Source organism: Apium graveolens, chromosome 11 (genome assembly GCF_009905375.1).
Source record: "Apium graveolens cultivar Ventura chromosome 11, ASM990537v1, whole genome shotgun sequence".
In the NCBI taxonomy this organism is placed as follows: Eukaryota; Viridiplantae; Streptophyta; class Magnoliopsida; order Apiales; family Apiaceae; genus Apium; species Apium graveolens.
The window spans coordinates 9,549,590-9,558,981 of NC_133657.1; the positions used below are offsets into that span (position 1 = coordinate 9,549,590).

Sequence of the window (9,392 nt, forward strand, 5' to 3'; positions counted from 1 at the left end):
AGTTTAGTGGAATAACATTTATTCTTATTTATCCAATAAATCGCTCCAAACTTTATGCCTCTAAGATCACAATCCTATTGTGGTAACTTAGTTAAGTCAAACCCAAAGGTCTAAAAAGTATCATATACTTCAACACGCCATCCCACGATAGTTGAGAGTACTTCTCTCTGGCGAACCCACTCCTTATCGATCTAGGGGTTAACGCGTTGAACATATTAGAAGAAATCTAAACAACTTAATATAAATATTAGGGTTTTGTTAGTATTATAACGATCATGATCCCATCACAAAGATATTCCCAATTTTTCCTTGAATAAAATACTTCAAATCAATACTCGTCAATGGTTTGATTTTCAGGCAGTGGATGAGTCATATTGGTCTCGCTTAAAACCCACAGCCTTACAAGTTCAATGAACCCGTTGTTGACAAAATCACTCCATATCGGAAATAAAGAAGATTCGTATTTCATTTCGTGTTTCATAAACACGAGAATCTCATAATCGTTTGTAAATTTTAAAATCTTGAGTCGTTACAGATTTTATCTTGTTTAGCAGGCATGGCATGAGTGACGTATCTAATACATACATTCATGCATGATTAATCTAATTAAAGCATGCATCATTAGCTATTATATACATACATTCATACATCAATATTTAAAGTGCGGTATGTAAACGTGCTTGGTTATGGCCTTTATCCTATGTGATCATTTCAAGCTAATGAAAGGATCAAGGTCAATCTATGGTGAATAATATAAATACAATTATAATTACAATTCTTCATTCTTCTTATCTCGATTGCTGCTTCTCCTCTTGGATCATGCCTCCTTGAAGTACATTACATTAAAACAACCTATACTACTATACTTACATAAGAAAACTCGAGTTACATTAGAGGTAAACGAATTACAAAGAATAAACGACATGCAAGTCGTATTTAGAAACCAAAACCAAAAATAAAAACCATTAACTAAAGGGTCCTAAGGCCATAACCATGCACCATGATATCACATGACACATAAAAAACACTTATAATCTTAACATGGTATCATATATCATAGTTCAGACTATATAATCAAATACAATATATTTACCAAAATTCAGAAAATTAAAATCAGCTTTCTTAAAACTAAAAATCGTTGTTTCGAGGCCTGTAACGACATCCAATGGCTTACAGTTGCGAACCTGACTTTTTCAGTCTTTCTCAGTAACCCGATTCCAGTCGGAAAACACATATCGTTTGCAAAAATTGGACACTGGACACAGATTTCACCAAATATGATCAGCTTTTTTTAGAAATCGCATCGTATAAAATCTTCATAATAAAAATAAAGTATATCATATATACTCACACAACGATACATACAACCATCATATGATTATAAAATACATCATGAATATCATATATATATATATATTCAAAATCATATATACAGACATATATACTCACCAAAAATTATATACATGCTCACTTATATCAAAATTGTAAACATACAACCAAATTAAAACGTTTCGAAAGTAGCTCTGATACCATTGTTGGGATTCGTGACACAAACGCAGCAGAAAAAACAAAAATAAATATGAAAAATGAAACTCCAAACGCAGGATCCATGCGAAACAAGACATTTAATTCGGAGATTAGATGTTTACCTTAATAAAGTTTTCCTTCTGATTGTGATGAATGTACAGATCTTGATGAACCAACACAACAGCCCTCCTTTCGAAGATCTACTCTCCAAGGTATCCACACGAATGCCTGATCGTCCAACGATCACCGGAGCCGGTACTAGCCAATTTGGTTGCCTATTTTCTCTCTCTCTCTCTAGCCTCTCTAAGATGTAGAGTTGCTAGGGTTTTCTAAAAACGTGATGTGTCAACTAAACCCTAAAAATATACATCTTAATGTATATATATGGGGGAAAGAGGATTTGGGCCTAACCCTAATCTTAATGGGCTTCTAAAAGGACCCATTCTGATTTTGGGTTTATATTATTATTAAATTCAAATTCTAATATATATGCAATTAATCAAGTTTGACTTAATTAATTTAATAATTAAATTCAAATTAATAATAATAAAATATTTAAATTCATAATTTAAATAATAATTCGTTTTAAACGTTCTTTGTGTGTGACCCTTTAGGTTATTATTACGTTGGCAATAATTTTATTTTCTAATAATAAAATTATAAACAATGAGTGGCATCTGGTAATACATCATTGTTCCCCAAGTAATAATAATAATTGGTGATTCAATCAAACCTTTCGTGAATAATGTACAATGTAATATAATCCCTTTAGCCTTATATTATAGATCAAACTCGAGGCATGCATTGTGTCATCCTTTTTTAACGTTTAATCTTTTTTTCCACGATCAATGAGTAAACTATTAAACAAATCACTATTTGAGCACGGGCATGCATTTTATAGTCTTACTCAATCAAGAGGTCAATAATATCACTCCTTTAATATAGGAGGGCTAAATCCCATCTACATCATTCATATTTCTCATACAATTCATAATATACCCAATGTCTACTTTTATTATTACCCGGTCAAGGATAACTTTCAATAGTATCAAAGTATATTAATTCTCGTATAGAAATGTAATGAGTTCAGGTCAAAGGACCAATACATGATTATCACTGTGAGATTAACTTATGACACTTTAAACATGTAGTATCTCACAACGGGTCAATCCAGCTCCATATATATAATACATGTGCCAGTGTTTTGACTTTAGTATCGCCATACCTATGATCAATGAGATGTAATCATCAGTTGACAAACACACTAGGCTCAACGTATTTATTATCGTCCCTTAATAATAATACTTGACTAGGGACCTTTAGGAATATCAATACTATTCTCATAATCTCATTTCTAAGTCACGTACTTAAAGATACAGATTTACATATCATATTTCAAGTACATTTATTAATCTAACATTTTATCACAGAATATAAAGATATAATAAATTACTAAAGAATAATCCATAAAATGATAATTAATAATCCAAATATTTCATAATATAAACATAATAGTGTGGTCTCTGCGGTATAAACACTAAGACTAAGAGTAACATCTAGTTTGATTATGATTTTAAATGTTCGTGCTTATAGCTTATGCACCATTGATATGTTGGTATGCAAATATCTTTATTATCTTGCAAAAGTTTGTACAAGCTGATAGGACATAGCATGGTAAAATTAATATCCTTATTTTTATAATGAATTTGTTTGTTAGACCTGCCTGTTTACATATTGAAGGATTATTTATTCCAAACTTGTTTTTATATTTTTGTTTGTCTGGTTGTTACTTGCTAGCAAACTAATAACAGTTATGAAGTCTTTTTATGATTCGCAAACTTCTGAGTTTTGACTTGAACCCAAGGGCATTGTATTATTTGTTGAAACTTCGCCAAATTATATTAGGTTCTGTATGTATATGGACCACTTTGGGATCTCCCATTAATGTTTATGATTTTTGTTCTTCAGAATGGTAGACCTACCTCTAGGGTTTTACAAAACTGTCCCACTCACAGACGTAGCAACGATCTATGACAAGTTTATGCCCGTGTTTAATGTAATTATAGGATATCTTAAGAATGTTAATATATTTTTTTTCCAAGTATCTGATTGCTAATTTCTTTTTCCACTGCTTGCCAAGGTCCCATCAAAATATTATAATTGGATCAACTAGTGGTTATTTTGCAAAGTAATTTTATTCTGCATTATTTTTAGTGACTATTGTTTCCCTGTCCATTGTCTTCTCTTCCTATAGATTATTGTTTAGTTTAAGCACTGAGAGGGTTAATATTGCAGATTAACTTTACTACTTTTAATTCTTGAACTTTTGCCTTTTCATCCATCATCAGCTGTTGAGGTGAATAAATTAGGTACCATAAAATTAGATTAAAAAGTACAACTCTTTTTAATCTTATTTGCAGGTTGTAAGGGCATAGAAGTTCCTGCAGAATGGAAGAGAAACTTTCAGGAATAAATGGGAGGCAGTTCCAATTCCTCGTGGTACATTGCAGGTTTGTAATTCTTATACATATAACATTCACTTACATATAGTGATGATCACATTCATAAGTTTTTTGAACCAGCAAGTAATTGATCTCTCCTATTCTCAAAAATTGTTGTAAACTGTATATTGCTTCCTTCCCCACTACTTCATTTGGCTGTTAATTATTAAATATATACTTTAATGTCGTAATGATGTTTCCGTTCTGTGTTGTTCTTTTACACTATCTATTTATGCCTTCCTTTGAACATTTCAGGGTTGTTATATTTATTAGTTGTAATATTTTAACGGTTTGATTGCTACTATTCCCTCATCGTTTAATGTCTATTATATCTGTACATGGCAATGGGGTAATCATTCTTAATTTCTAATAGTGGATCTTCTATATTTGTTAGTGATTCGTGGGACCGGTAGAATTTGTGAGCTACGTATGTAACCTGATTAATTTGTGTAATTATTGTTTGGGTATATCGAGTATGATGGATCAACGTTTATTTTGGGAACCTTTTTCTTAAAACGGTAAGGTATCCCTGATTTGTCAGCATGTTTATATCCTGTTAATTGTGTGGGAATCATAACTACTTTTACTTGTCAATGCATCATCCCCAAGCAACTTGACATGTCAAGTATGTTCATTATTTTTTGTAATATAAATTACACATCATATGTTAAATCGCCATAGCTGGTGCCTTTTCAGTCCTGCATTATGACAGCGGTATATTTTTTTGCAGCCATTATGACACTCACATTTGTCCTTTTATGATGTAAGTTTGATCTAGATAAACTTGCGTGCAATATGATGTTATGATGGATGTAAAGCTAATTGATTTGATGTGGCACAAATCAGTCTGCACTCAATGGCATCTGCTACCCATTTTTTGTTGTTTATAATGTTCACCTCTGTCTAAATTGGATATTGTTATTCATGTTGTAGATGACATTTGTTCACAAAGGATTTGATGAAACACGCGGTCTTGGTCTCTAAAGTGAGATAGAGCAGGTACTTATTGTTTTGTATATTTTGTAGGTTAATTCTATTTTCAAATATTACTTGATCAAAATATTTATCTTCAAATTCTATATTACTTATTTAATGTATTATTTGGCATAGTTGGTGCGCCGTGAATCTCCACTGATTATACACAGCTCTTCTTCTGATAGGGGCTAACCATAGTTGTAAAACTTGGACGATGCAGAAAAAAATTAACCAAACAGGTATTAGCAAGCACAAACAAACAGTTTTTACATAAGATCTTTGTACTAGTTAGTAATTTAAAAATTTTATCATTTAAAAAGTTGTTAGAGAGATAACAAAAACATTATCAAGTAACCTGTCTTGAGCTGCATAATTTCGTTTGGTAAGACTGCAGTGCTGGTAGCTTTTATTGGAAATATTTTGGAGATCTCATCAGTATGACTTGGCATCGACTTTAATTATTATTTATTTCCTGGTTTCCACTATAATAAAGTTAATTTTGATAGTCGAATCCATTCCCATCGCGAAATTGGCTATAATTGGCTAAACTGAAAGCTACAACAGCGAATAGACTTGTGAATGATTAACAAGATGAAACATCCTTTTTCCATACGGACCCTTCTTTCAAAGATTGTATTTAACAATTTAGTAGTTGTAACTCCTTTAGAATGATTTACCTCCTTGGTAAATATGGCCCCAAGTTGGAGATTTTAAATTTAACTTTCTGCTATGAAGTTTAATATGTTGTTTGCATGTCTACATTCTAATTTCCAAGTAATTGTTAATTATGGTGTTATATATTTAATTATGGTGGTGCCGAAACCACTACAAAAAGGGAAGATGATTCACACAAGCAAACACAGGATTATGTAGCACCGTTGAGCTCTGTGACTGCAAATTCATCACTGATAGGAAAAGAGGATGTGAATACTCCTCCTAGAAGTCAAGGTAGCGTCCTGTACTATTCAGTCATCCCATCTGAGGGTGCTCGCCTATGATTTTTACTCAAAAAATTGTACTTAAATCTGTTTCCCATAACTGTCCAAATACTTTGCAACTATAACTTCTTGTATGTGGTCTGTAACTACTATATTCGGCACTCTTATTTCAGGCTATAGCTATGCCATAGGAAAATGGATTTTAGATGACAATCGACCTCTGTATTTTGGCTTTGGTTGTAAGCAATGGTTGTCATCAATGTGGGCTTGCCGCTTGACACAATGCACAGATTTTGAATATGAGAAGTTGCGATGGCAGCCAAAAGATGGTGAAATGGAAAATTTTACAGGATCTAAAATCCTGAGAAAGTACTACTATACAAAGTCAAAGGAAACTCATTTCATGTTTATTTATGTGTTTTTTATAAACAATAATAGGTACAAGATTTATCGATAATAACTTTTTGCCTCACAAGTACACATATCTATATTATGGGCTTATGTTAGTTATTCGAAGTGGTATTGCTAACTTGGTAACCTGTAGTCTAAGAAGTAGTAATTGTGCAGCTTCATCTTAGATTATTGATAGAATTGTATAATTGAGTTTGCCAAGTCTATTAAAAACCTGAATAACATTAATTAGAGGATCACATGTGCTTCAACAGCAAGGAAGAGGGTAGTCTCCTGTTAAGAAGATAGTTTTACTTGGCTACATTAATGTGACAAGATAAAGTTTTATAAATTCCCAATACATATGTAAATATCTCGTAATTCAATGCTTACCTTTTATTTAAAATATGCGACAACATTTATTGAACTCACTACATTAGCATTGTACCTGAACCTTGTTGTTTCTGTAATGCCAGGTCCCCAACTAGCGCTCATGCTTTGGGAATTTTAAATTGTCGAAAGCTTGAAGATAATTAGTGAGAGCCCGTCTACTGCAGCAACTTTACTGGAACATGTAAGCTGCCAAGTCTACTAGAAGTAGTAGGGAATGAAGCCATCAGTTTAGAGATTCAAATATATTATGGTTTAGAGATTCAAATATTTTGTGGTTTAGAGCAGTTTACCTACAAATTTTACCTTGAACAGTGTCACCTGAATTTTGTATCTATGGTGCATTCCCCATTTAGCAATATGATCAAGGAAGTGTTAATGCTACATAATTTTATAGTAACCTGCTATGATGGCTTTTGGTAATGAAAAAATTTGTTACTTTAAGGTTGTTGTGTTAGATTTAGATAGTAGTGTTTTGGTTTGATCTTGTGTTAGCTTGTTGGTTAACTTAGGTAGGCAGTTTTGTATTTTTTGATTTAGAAGTCATTCGGTATTTTTGCCATTTGGTATTTTTGCCATTTGGTATGTTATGGTTGAATATAGAACAATTAGTACCTGTCTAATTTTTAGGCATATAGACATCGGTTTTTGCACACATTCTTAAAAACTATTGTTAAAATGCCACATGGACATCAGTTCTTAAACAAATCTGCAAAGCACCTAATGTAAATTTCAAACAAATATATCGGCACATTTTTAGAAAATGATGTCAAAGAAGGAGAAAGTTTATTAACTTTTACATCGGCTACAAAATGATGAGGCGGGCATAGACAGACTACGATTACCATAAAGGAAACGGATGTTAAAAAGATATAACACATTGGGCCAGAATCTTTAACCGATGTCAAAAAGAGGCTCTTACATCGGTTTTCTTTCAAAAGCGATGTTAAAACCAAAATTGACATCGGTTCTATTTTTATAAATGATGTAAATGCTGATTTTTACTTTGTAAATTAATAGTTAAGGTTCATAATTAGATCATATAAAAGCTATTTAGAAAAGATTGTAATGCAGTTTCTGTATAAAAATAGAGAATATACATCGGGTTTTAAGTCGAAACCGATGTTAAAGATGTTACCAGACATCAGTTCATAACCGATGTCATATGGGGATACCTTTCTCTACATCTGCATAGACATCGGTAAGGAAAACTTTTAACATCGGTTTTTGGCCGATGTCTATTGAAGGTTTCCAAGTAGTGGAGAAATATGAATGATATAGATGGGATTTAGTCCTCCTTTATTAAAGGAGTGATATTATTGGAATATTGATTGAGTAAGACCATAAAATGCATGGCCGTGCTCAAATAGTGATTTGTTTAATAGTTTACTCATTGATCAAGGAAAGAAGGATTAAACGTTAACAGAGGATGACACAATGCATGTCTCGAGATTGATCTATAATATAAGGCTAAAGGGATTATATTACATTGTACATTATTCACGAAAGGTTTAATTGAATCACCAATTATTATTGTTACTTGGGGAGCAATGATGTATTACTAGATGCCACTCATTATTTATAATTTTATTATTAGAAAATAAAATAATTGCCAACGTAATAATAACCTAAAGGGTCACACACAAAAAACATTTAAAATGGAGTGTTATTTAAATTATGAATTTAAATATTTTATTGTTATTAATTCAAATTTAATTATTAAATTAATTAAGTGAGACTTGATTAATTGTAAACATATTAGAATTCAAATTTAATAATAATATAAACCCAAAATCAAAATGGGTCCTTTTAGAAGCCCATTATGATTAGGGTTAGGCCTGAATCCCCTCTCTCCCTATATATACATTAAGATGTATATTTTTAGGTGGTGGGGTAGAAATATCACGTTTTTGAGAAAATCCTAGCGGCTCTATATCTTAAAGAGGCTAGAGAGAGAGGAAAAAAGCAACCAAATCGGCTAGTACCGGCTCCGGTGATGGTTGGACAATCGGACGTTCGTGTGGATACCTTGGAGAGCAGATCTTCGAAAGGAGAGCTGTTGTGTTGGTTTATCAAGATCAGAACGTTCATCACAATCGGAAGGAAAGCTTTATTAAGGTAAACATCAATTCTCCATAATTATCCGGTCATTGTACATAGATCCTGTGGTAGGGATTCGAAATTTTTATTTTTTCGTTGCGTTTTACTGATCGAATCCCTTACAAATTCTTGTTTCTAGAACTGTAACATAAAAAGATCTTGGTATAGTTGGGGTCGAGATGATATATTTATTTTCTAAGAAGTTGCTTGCATTTGTTTATTGATTAAACATTTTATTTTAAATTGAGATTTCATCGTGATGACCAAATCCCCTGACCCCGAATTTGGGGGCATTACCGGATGTGTGTGTGTGTGTACAGAATGCTAAAAATATAATATTTTGGGAATTTTATTTAGCATGGTTGAATATGGTACATAAAAAACAAAGAGGGGAAGTGGGGGATGAACCACTACTACACTATCCTCTACGAGAAAATAAAAGAGTTCCCTCCAGTTTTACCTTGATAAGACTTATCTTATTATTTTAAAATTTTAGCATATATTTATTTAATTATGCTAACTTATATCGGCTTTCAAAAAATGTTACAAACTAATTGTGGAACCTCAAAGC

At 32.2% G+C, this 9,392-nt stretch overlaps 1 long non-coding RNA gene across 1 annotated transcript; it reads left to right on the top strand.

Annotated features, from left to right (window-relative positions):
• Positions 1–3,510: 3,510 nt before the first annotated feature.
• Positions 3,511–7,268, top strand: LOC141698411 (uncharacterized). Its single transcript, XR_012565088.1, has 5 exons — positions 3,511–4,037; positions 4,962–5,027; positions 5,139–5,951; positions 6,115–6,379; positions 6,808–7,268. It is a non-coding gene; the product is annotated as an uncharacterized LOC141698411 (long non-coding RNA).
• The last annotated feature ends 2,124 nt before the right edge of the window (positions 7,269–9,392 follow it).